The following is an 11603-nucleotide window of genomic DNA, read 5'->3' as shown; positions in this document are numbered from 1 at the left end:
TAAACCAAATTACAAAAGTGTGACCGTTTTGTAATTGGCCCTATCAAAATGTCCAAGGAACAACTCTCTCATTACTTTTCAATGTAGATATCGTATTTTGTGTTTAGATTGGCACAGATGTGTTGTCTTTTTTTTTGTCTCGATATATACTTTGGTGTCAATTGATATAGTGTCATGAAATAGTTTTTATCTTCCTGGTAGTAAATGCCACAACTATATTTTTCCAATGCTGGTTATAAAGTTTGTTGTTTCTTCTGACGAGTTACAAGATTGGTGCCTGTTAGAGATAAGGAACCAGCTGTATAACAACCTCAGTTTGTGAGAGTCATAGGCCAATATTTACGTATTCAGTTAGAGTCTTCTAGTCTTAGTCAGAGTCTGTAACAACTTCAGTTTTGGAATACTAATATAAATAAGACTCTGATATCTCCACAACACTTGTGTAAGATATTCACCAAAACAATATTCTGACTTGGTATCAGCCTTGATCCAGTCGCTTCTGCGCATATCCATTACCACTATCAAAACAACACACAACAAATCAAAAAAAAATACACAAAAACAATAAGCGGGGAGCAAATCTGCTAAAACTCAACTTCTAATGGCAGACACAACAACAACTCTGAGACATGTTCAGATACATCATCTTGTCACTTTGAAGCACACAGAGACGAATCACCATCTTTGGAAGGCACAGTTTCGACCCATCCTAAAAGGATATGATCTGTCAGGCTTTGTTGATGGCACAAAACCTAAACCTCCTCGCCATCTTCCTGAATCTGAAAAACTGAATCCAGCGTTCACAGCTTTTGAATCTCAAGATTCATTGATTGTTGGTTGGCTGAATTCAACCCTCACACCAGAAGTTCTTAGCACTGTCTCTGAACTCACAACAGCAAAAGAAATATGGGAGAGACTGGAAGCAGAATATGCACCCAAAACGTTTGCTCACCAGAGTTTCCTCAAGAAGCAACTCCACTGCATGCACAAAGGTAATAAATCCTTAAAATCTTATCTCAATGATGCAAAACTTCTATTTGATCAACTTGCTGCTTCTGGTTATACTGTCACACCTGAAGAGAAGAAACAATGCATCAGAAATGGGTTAAATCAAACTTATGATCCCATTGTCACTGCTCTTAGAACTGTTGAAGGAATGGATATACAAACCTTTACTTCCCACCTGCTCTCCTTTGAGATGAGGGTTGAGCAACAACTTGCACAAATCCAGGCGCCGTAAGCCAACTTTGCTGCTTCTAGTCCCAGCAACCATGCTAGGACTGACCCACGACGGTTCCAACACCAACATCGTGGACAGCCTCCTCCAAACAACAACAATCGCCGCAACATGCATCACAACAGAGGCCCGACTAATGAAGATGTTTATTGTCAGAACTGTAAGAAACGGAACCACACAACGGATCGATGCTGGTTTCGTTATGATAGACAAAGTTTTTCTCAGAACAAGCCACCAACTGCTTACCTTGCATTTCCTGGAGATTCAACTGGTGATCAATAGGTCATCGATTCTGGTGCTACACATCACTTGACTGCTAATGTCAAAAACTTGTGTGTTCCACATGAATATGATGGCACTGATACAGTTAAAGTTGGTAATGGTAATGCTTTGCATATTTCTCATATTGGTAACGCTGTCTTTACTTCTAATAATCGCCAATTCAGCTTAAATAATGTGTATCATGTGCCAAAGATCAAGTCGAATCTACTGTTTGTTAATCAATTTTGTAAAGACAATAATGTTTGCTTTGAGTTTCACACAAATTTCTTTGTTGTGAAGGACAAAACCACGGGAGCTTTGCTGCTAAAGGGGAGGAATGAGAATGGCTTGTACGTGTTTGATGGGCTGGGAGACTTAAGAAAACCAATTCCTCCAAAGTCGTTTTTCTCTGCAAGCTTACCTATCTGGCATCAGCGTCTTGGACATCCTATGCTAAGCACATTATCTAAGATAGTTAATAAATTTTCCCTTCCTGTTATGAATAAGAATTTTGGTTTCTGCCACTCTTGTCACATTAGCAAGAGTAAGCGCTTACCATTTTCTCGTAGTACTACAGAATATATTGCACCGCTAAGTCTTCTTGTTTCAGACATCTGGGTCTCTCATGAAATTTCTAGAGCTGGTTATCATTATTATTTGTTGATTATGGATGTTTTCTCCATTATACATGGGCTTTCCCAATGATAAAACGTTCAGATGTATTCAATATCTTTCCTCAGTTTCATAAGCAATTGGAAAATTTAACTGGTCATAAGGTCAAGACTTTCCAGTCTGATTATGCACTTGAATATAAGAAGCTAACTTCTTATCTCAACAACTCTGGTATACAGCATCGCTTTTCTTGTCCTCATACATCAGCTCAAAATGGTCTAGCTGAGCGAAGGATTAGACACGTTACGGAAAGTGGCCTTGCCTTATTATTTCATGCACAACTTCCTAAACATTTTTGGTCTGATGCTTTCGCTACTGCTTGTTATCTGATTAATCGTTTACCTAAGTCATCCACTGAAGCAAAAACCCCTCTTGAGCTACTCTACAACAAACAACCAAATTATTCTTTCTTACGTGTCTTTGGATGTTTAGCATATCCATGCCTCCGACCTTACAATTCAAACAAGCTAGAACCTATATCTTTACCCTACATATTCTTAGGATACAACCCATCTCATAAAGGTTATACCTGTCTTCATATTCCTACGAATAGAGAGTATATTTCCAAACACGTACGGTTTGAAGAATCGACATTTCCATTCTCTCCTCCTCCACAGCAATCCCAAGAGGTAAGTCCAAACTCTCAATGTACAAGCACAGGTTTTTTGAGTTTATCTGTTTTTCAATCATCCCCAGCAGTTGTATTGCATCCACAAAAAACATTGAAACCTTTGTTGCATCGGTCACCTACTCCTTCTCAGCTTCACAGTAATGATCCTCAACTACCTTCAGATACTTCAGTTAATACGTCTATTCAGTCTGCGACTAGTGCATCCCCTGAGGTGCAGTCGCAAGATACCATGCAACAGCAAGGTCATATAATGGTTACTAGAGCCAAGTCTGGCATCACTAAACCAATCCAGAAGCTATGTCTCGCAACTACAAATCATCCGCTGCAGGATGCAGAGTTCATGGAACCAACATGTTACTCAAGGGCATGTACAATTCCTGAATGGAGGGAGGCTATGGACAATCAGGTTAATGCATTAATTAAGAATGGAACATATATTCTCTAGTTCCATATGAAGAAGGGATGAATATAGTGGGCTCTAAGTGGGTGTATCGTATTAAGAGTAATCCAGATGGTACGGTGCAACGTTATAAGGCTCGCCTAGTGTCTAAAGGCTTCAACCAGCAAGAGGGTTTATACTATGGGGAAACCTTCTCACCAGTCATCAAACCATGCACAATAAGGTTAGTCCTGTCAATAGCAGTTATGAATCAGTGGCGACTGCGACAGTTGGATGTGGAAAATGCCTTTCTTCATGGAATTCTAGAAGAAGAAGTGTATATGAAGCAGCCTTATGGATATATTGATCCAAACTATCCAAAACATGTTTGTAAGTTGCATAAATCGTTGTATGGTCTTAAACAAGCTCCACGTGCATGGTTCTCTCGTCTAAGTAATCATCTTCTCAAAATGGGATTTACTGCATCCATAACAGATTCATCTCTGTTCATTAAAAAGTCTGGATCTTCTATAGCCTATGTGTTGATCTATGTTGATGATATAATTGTGACAGGCTCAGACTCAGAAATGGTGGATAATTTGATTACAGTTTTGGGATCTGAATTTGCTATAAAATATATGGGAAGTTTATCGTATTTTCTGGGTGTTGAAGTGTTATACCAAGGGCAGTCTTTAGTACTGTCGCAGAGGAAGTATGTGTCTGATCTTCTGCGACGCACCAAGTTAGATGGCATCAAACCTGTGTGCACACCATTGGCAACCAATACTAAAATTCAGAAGCTGGGCTCTGAAAAATATTCTGATCCAACACTCTATCGAAGTGTTGTAGGTGCACTGCAGTATCTTCACCTTACACGACCTGACATTTCAATCGCTGTCAATAAGGCCTGCCAATACATGCATGAGACATATATAAAACATTGGGAGCTGGTGAAACGCATTCTGCGATACCTGAAGCAAACCATAGACTATGGGTTATTCTTTCGACCTGGAAGTGGTTATACGATGAATGCATACTCTGATGCTGACTGGGCAGGTAGTCTGGATGACAGACGGTCAACCAGTGGGTATTGTATCTACTTTGGAGGCAATTTAATATCTTGGAATGCAAGGAAACAAAGGACAGTTTCGAAATCCTCTACAGAGGAAGAATATTGTGGCGTTGCTATTGCTACATCTGAGCTCATTTGGATTCAATCTTTACTCGTTGAGTTAGGTGTGGTCACTCCTCCACCCTCTCTGTGGTGTGATAACATTGGTGCAACATATCTCACTGCCAATCCTATCTTCCATGCTCGTACGAAGCACATTGAGATAGACTATCACTTTGTACGAGAAAGGGTTGCACGCAAAAAATTACATGTTAAGTTTGTCAGCAATCGTGATCAGCTAGCTGATATCTTCACAAAGGGTTTGACATCACCAAGGTTTCATATCATCCGAAACAAGTTGAACCTTCGTCAATTCCAGTACAACTTGAGGGGGGATGTTAGAGATAAGGAATCAGCTGTATAACAACCTCAGTTTGTGAGAGTCATAGGCCAATATTTACGTATTCAGTTAGAGTCTTCTAGTCTTAGTCAGAGTCTGTAACAACTTCAGTTTTGGAATACTAATATAAATAAGACTCTGATATCTCCACAACACTTGTGGAAGATATTCACCAAAACAATATTCTGACTTGGTATCAGCCTTGATCCAGTCGCTTCCGCACATATCCATTACCACTATCAAAACAACACACAACAAATCAAAAAAAAAAACACAAAAACAACAAGCGCAGAACAAATCTGCTAAAACTCAACTTCTAATGGCAGACCCAACAACAACTCTGAGACATGTTCAGATACATCATCTTGTCACTTTGAAGCACACAGAGACGAATCACCATCTGTGGAAGGCACAGTTTCGACCCATCCTAGAAGGATATGATCTGTCAGGCTTTGTTGATGGCACAAAACCTAAACCTCCTCGCCATCTTCCTGAATCTGAAGAACTGAATCCAGCGTTCACATCTTTTGAATCTCAAGATTCATTGATTGTTGGTTGGCTGAATTCAACCCTCACACCAGAAGTTCTTAGCACTGTCTCTGAACTCACAACAGCAAAAGAAATATGGGAGAAACTGGAAGCAGAATATGCACCCAAAAAGTTTGCTCACCAGAATTGCCTCAAGAAGCAACTCCACTGCATGCACAAAGGTAATAAATCCTTAAAATCTTATCTCAATGATGCAAAACTTCTATTGGATCAACTTGTTGCTTCTGGTTATACTGTCACACCTGAAGAGAAGAAACAATGCATCAACAATGGGTTAAATCAAACTTATGATCCCATTGTCACTGCTTTTCGTTCACTCCTTTTATTTTATTTTTATTAGCGTAAGGCGTTTGCTTCTCGTTTCAGCTTTTATTGGGTGAGGAATCATCTTGGATTGAAATTCTGCATAAGGTCTGTCATGCGTCCGAACAGAAAATTCCTTGATGCTTGTACAAAATAGAGAGTTGCTTGACAACGATTACTGAACCATCTAGACGCATGCCTGATGTAACGAAATAGAGATCAAGTTTAGGAGTATATAGTTTTGCATCAAGAAAGTCACACCCAATGGAAGTGGATCAAAATTTGGCCAGCAGGAAAAAAAAAAGATATCAGCAAGAAACTCAAAGTTACCTTGTAAACTGGAGCAAACCCACCTTCAGTGTGTTTTATGTTTTGACATCGATGATGATGATAATACTTCTCTCCTCCGGTGGCCGATCATTTCCGAGCCACCACAATTAATGAATATCGAGTAATCTCAAAATGTCATCGTCATTAAATCACCACCATTACGAGCATAAAACATCATGATTTGGAGGTGAAATAGTGCGAGTTGAGATGGCTTTCGCCTATAGAGATGATAAATCGATGGTGTACACCTAAGGGCACCATGCACTCCATGCCATGGATAAAGATCCTAAAAGATATTTTTTCATAAAAGAGAGTATGTACTCTCACTATTCTTTCGGGGTATCTTAGCCATTTACGAACAAAATAGTTCGGTGAGCAAGTCAGTGTACTTGAGCGGCGTAGGTCCCACACATAAAAGAGAATGTACATCTCCCAAAATTTTACTTTTTCCAGAACAGTAGATGATGTTATCGTCGTTGTTGATACGTCTTCGAAATCTTCATTTCTTCTCGATAATACTTGTATGTTTCAACATTTTATACTTCCTAGTCCAACCTAACAAAATTGACTTTAGTAATCTAATTAAGCGATTTATGATTTTTGATATTAAAATATGACAATCAATCTTAACATGCCAACGCTTGGTGGGTTCAACCGAACAATACTCTTACATTTCTCATGTTGATGATATTTTTATATCCTTTTCGTTTGTTGAAATAATGTCGACTTGGGAACAACTATTGAACGATATTATCATGCTTCATGCCCAAGTATCATTAGTCCATTTCTTCAACCTGACACTTATTTTCCGTGTTTTTCCCCAGGTGATTATTATATCATAAAAATTATTCTTGGTGACCTGTAAGCCAAGAAAAACTAGTGGATCCAATCACAAAATTCAGAATTTTCCTTGTGTGGTTGTCACTTTTTCTATTTAGTTTGAGTTGACAAGTTACAATGAAGTTGAATCAGGCTATTTCAAATTTGTAAGTAAATACTTAATGTTTTGGTAGGTGAAAGCATGCTGTTGCACTTTACAAATGTGTTCGAGACCATTTCTGTGTATTTATTTCAACCTACAAGTTTTCCACAGCATTACCTACTGCCACAACTCTAAAAATGTGATTTTCAACTTTCTGGTCATTAGTATTTTTTCCAAAATAATAATAATTGATATTAAAAACCATTTGACGTACCTGATTCGAACCAGTCCTAAGGACTTTTGCCAAAATTATTGTTGGTAAAATTCAACTGCTACTTTGTGGTGACGAATTTACTCTGATGACTGAACTTACATCACCTGAGGTTTAGTTGTAGTTTAATCCAAGTTATCTACCGTCATTGCTGTAGGAATTTCCCAACATAGCATAGAGAGGAGTGAGAAAGAGACTTGAACACACACAAAAACTCAAAACTACATTGGTAAAACTTTCTTCTGCATAAAACTTGTTCTGCATTATTTTTCATTAATAAAAACGTCTTTAAACTATTCCTAAACACTAACCCACTCACTAATCCACTAACAATAAATTCATAAATTATTAGCCATAAAACTCCAATCCAAACGTCTAACTATTCCTAAACACTAGGATCAGCCCACACCACTTTTACACGTCCACGATATACCACGTCTAACCGTACCTAATTATGAGGATTAATTTCAACATTTTTTAGATACTAAATCAATAATATTTTTGAATTAATATTTCCAACAATTGGTTGCTTATAAATTATCTCAAAGTCTGCGATATTTGATCCAGCACCATTTCGGTTAACAATTCTGCTAATTGACCTTCAAGAAAATAACCGGATGTTGCAAGTGACGGTTTAGTATTTAGCGATTGTTTCGTGGGAATAAGCACAACCGACCTTAGCTCAGTTGGTAGAGTGGAGGACTGTAGTTGTATCAGATAATCCTTAGGTCACTGGTTTGAATCCGGTAGGTTGGAATTTTTATTTGTTAAGTCCAGTAATATCAATCTTCTTTCTCATTCTCATTCCTTCCTCATCGTTTTTTTAGTTTTTTGGTACTCACAACCTCTTTTCCCTGGCAGTTGAGCAAGCAAAAATCCTGGTATTTGGGGTTACAAAGGTGTGACCGGGCCATTGGGTATTTTGGGTTCGTGTATTTTGTTTAGTTTTTATGCTTCTCGATAACTATCTGGGGTTGAGTGTATCGGGTCTGGAAATTTGTTTTTATCCTTGGAATTGGGTATTTTGTTTTCTGCCATTGTGCTTCTCGGCATTTATCCGCGCAGATAAATAGAAGGTTATTATTGAGGCGTCATACTCCAATAGAGGGGCTTCACTTGGATTCTTAATGTCCAAAAAAGTGGTTATGGGATATCCTAACACATATACAAAATGTCTAGATTAACCTTTTGACTAAAATAAAACTTAAAAACCGTAGAAGTGATTTTACGTCCAGGATTGGATTAATTCCAACCGTAGAATTTTATTTGCATGTAGTTTTACGTCCAGGTTTGGATTTCTTCCAACCGTAGAATCCGATTTTACGTCCAGGTTTCTTTTAATTCCAAATATAGAAGTGATTTTACGTCCAGATTTGGATTATTTCCAACTGTAGAAGTGATTTTACGTTCAGGTTTGGATTAATTTCAACCATAAATTTTTATTTGCACATAGTTTTACGTCCAGGTTTGAATTAGTTCCGACCGTAGAAGCTCATTTTACTTCCAGGTTCCTTTTGATTCTAACCGTACAATCTGATTTTTATCTAATTAAATTAAATTAAAATTAACTAAATAAGGGTTGTTTAGTCATTATAAAATTATTTGAAATAAGGGTTTTTTGATATTATTTATGGGTGACCCGTTTTTGTCTTATTAGATGACGCCCATCTAGTGAAATGTGACGTCCCAATAATAGCCTTCGATAAATAATGGTGACATTTTTGCTACTATTTCACTGCGATAAAACTGATGGACTCTGCTATTTATTTTCAGGTTGCAATTATAATAGCTTACAATCTATTTCCAGTTTTAGTTTCTTCTTTATCAAAAGTTTGAAGGCTTTTTTAGATGATGGCCAGGAGTAGAAAGATTTGCAGCTTCATCCCTATCTATTTCAAGTTGTTTTTGTTTGTTTGTATTGTTGATTTTCTCACTCAAAGAATTATAGCAGACTCGGTAAATTATTTGGTCGGGCTTGGAAAAATTCATGGTGGCAGCTGCAAGTTCTTGAAACCTAAACTGGCGGCTGCAGTATAACCTAATGGTATAACCTGACGGCTGAAACTTAAACTACTGGTACGTACTGGGACATGTAAGTCGGCTGATTCCTGTTTCATCATTTCTGGAATTTACTCTTGTCTATTTCTGTTATATTTCTCTGTAGAAACAACAGTGTTGATATGGCCGAGTTGTTCTAAGGCACTGGTCCGAAAGGGCGTGGGTTCAAATCCCACTGTCAGCACTTCATTTTTTGTACCAGCAACTTACGCTTTGCCTGCACCTGAAATCATTTCAAGCAAGGCAACGCCAAAACTATAGATGTGGGGTTGTTGATTTGAGGTTATGTAATGCATTCTGAATTACTGGAGGATTTGAGTATTTTCTTCCTTTAGCTGCAATTTTCATCCTCGTATTATAGTCCGGGGGCATCTAAGCTTCTTAATGGGCGGAAGGAAGATTTAAACAAAAACAATGACATCCATTTTGAAGTATCTTAAAAGTGAGGTCTCAATGCAAGAAAAAGACAGAGTTTGTAGGTGACAACCAACTATTTGAGTAATCAGTAGAAAAAGGAAAAAATCCAAATTTTCGTATGAGCTCTGGCGATTAGTCGTGCGACGTTGACCTAGTCAAACCCAAATTTTCTCATCTTCTTCTTCGATCAATCTCTCATGTCTCTCTGTTTCTTCTCAATCCTTAATGGTTTTCTAAATCATTTCAGTGTTCTTTTCCTTTTCAGATGATAATTTAGATTTCCTTTAGAGTTAATTTAGTTTTTCTAAGTTACCCTAATTTTAAATTTTTCTCAAAACCCTAAATTATGATGTCTAGTCTTTTCAATTAATTTTGTTATTTGCTATTTTGTTTTGTTTTCTTCTTGATATTATCATGTTCAAATTTGTTTGATTAATTTGAGTTTTCAGTTTTGTGAATCGGGATACAATTTTATTTCTAATTGATTGTCTATTTGTTGTTTTTCTGATTAGGTTATGGGCTGAAGGAGGTAGCAACATAGGGTACCGAGTTTCACTATTTGAACAGATTGGGAGGTTTCTTATGGGTATGGTTCTTGCAAATTTCAAAGCTTTCTTACTTTGTTTATAGTCATTATTTCTCTATTGATTGGTTTGTGTATTCTACTCGTTCTAGCATTATGAGATCCTACTTTTGTAGGGATTTGGTTATTGAAGACAAAAATACGTTTATTTATTGTTTTTATCTTGATTCAAGGGATATTATTGAGATGATTTTGTTTCTGGGGTTTTTTCTAGTCTCATAATTACCTCCATAATAGACTGTATAGATTGTCAACGATGCTTTTCATGGTTGAAGATATCCAAGATAAACTCTTTTTTAATACAAATTATGTAAGTTAATTAATCTGAAGAATTTGTTAAATACAGATTAATTTTATCCTCAGATTTTTTTTTGTGAAATTTAATCTTGAGAATTGTTTAGCTCAGAAGTAATTCAACACTTTGCATTTTGGTTTGTAAGCATGGGATGGGATAATGTAATAACCGATGGAATTTTAGTCTGTTGAGTGAAGTTAGGGTAATGGATTGTACTAGAACAGCTAGAGAGAAGTGTGAAGTAGTTTGGTTATATTCTTTCATAATTGTTTATACTGATTATCTTCTTTATAATATGGAGTGGTGGTCTTCTTTGTTATTCAGAACACAAATGCTATCTTTACTGCTTAGTCTTCAATCATTTGCTCTTACGATATGTTTCTGTATGGAGAACACAAATTCTATCTTTACTGCTTGGTATTCGCGGAAAATATGGAGTCTAATGTTTTCTGAGAATTCAGTTTACAATAACCCAGATATATGAAGTTGTCTTAATAAGGAAATTGTTCTTGAACCTACTCCTATAGCAATTCTACCTCCTGAACTTTTGATCTCCGAAGAAGAATTTGAGAAAGAAGTAAATCTCATGATGGTGGACTCGATGGACTCTATGGATGCAGAACCTCCTTTGGCACATGACCTTGTAAGTTTTACTCTGAACTTAATACCTATTGTGTTTTTCGTTTGTGCAAGCTTTATAGTTTTTTATTTCTACTTGGAATCATGAAATTTCTTTGTTGGAATATAAATGGGTGTTGCGCGGATAAGAAATGGTTGCATCTGTCGAATATTTTTAGAAAAAACAAGCTTGATGCTATATATCTTATAGAAACAATGGTAGATATAGACATTGTTAGGAAATATACTTATCATCTTCCATATGATTCCTGGTTTATTATCCCTGCTGTTGGAAAATCTGGTGGTTTGGCTCTTGGGTATATTTCCAGTGTTTAGTAGCTCTCATAATATGATTCATATCATGTGTGATATAACTCCAGTGATTAAAAAATGTATTGTTACTTTTATTTATGGAGCTCTTAACATTAGTGGAATGAAAAATAAATGGAACATTCTCAGTGATATGAATGAACAAATACTCAACCATGGTTATTATTAGGAAATTTTAACTTTATTCTACATGCTTCTGAAAAACAAGGTGGTAATATGGACAATTCTCTCCCCCC

At 36.8% G+C, this 11603-nt stretch overlaps 1 non-coding gene across 1 annotated transcript; it reads left to right on the top strand.

The window, feature by feature from the left end:
- Positions 1-7737: 7737 nt before the first annotated feature.
- TRNAY-GUA lies at positions 7738-7822 on the top strand. The gene is given in 2 exon segments: positions 7738-7774; positions 7787-7822. It is a non-coding gene; the product is annotated as a tRNA-Tyr (tRNA).
- Positions 7823-11603: the final 3781 nt, after the last annotated feature.

Source organism: Papaver somniferum, chromosome 11 (assembly GCF_003573695.1).
Source record: "Papaver somniferum cultivar HN1 chromosome 11, ASM357369v1, whole genome shotgun sequence".
Classification (NCBI taxonomy): Eukaryota; Viridiplantae; Streptophyta; class Magnoliopsida; order Ranunculales; family Papaveraceae; genus Papaver; species Papaver somniferum.
This window is presented reverse-complemented; position numbering and strand designations above follow the sequence as displayed.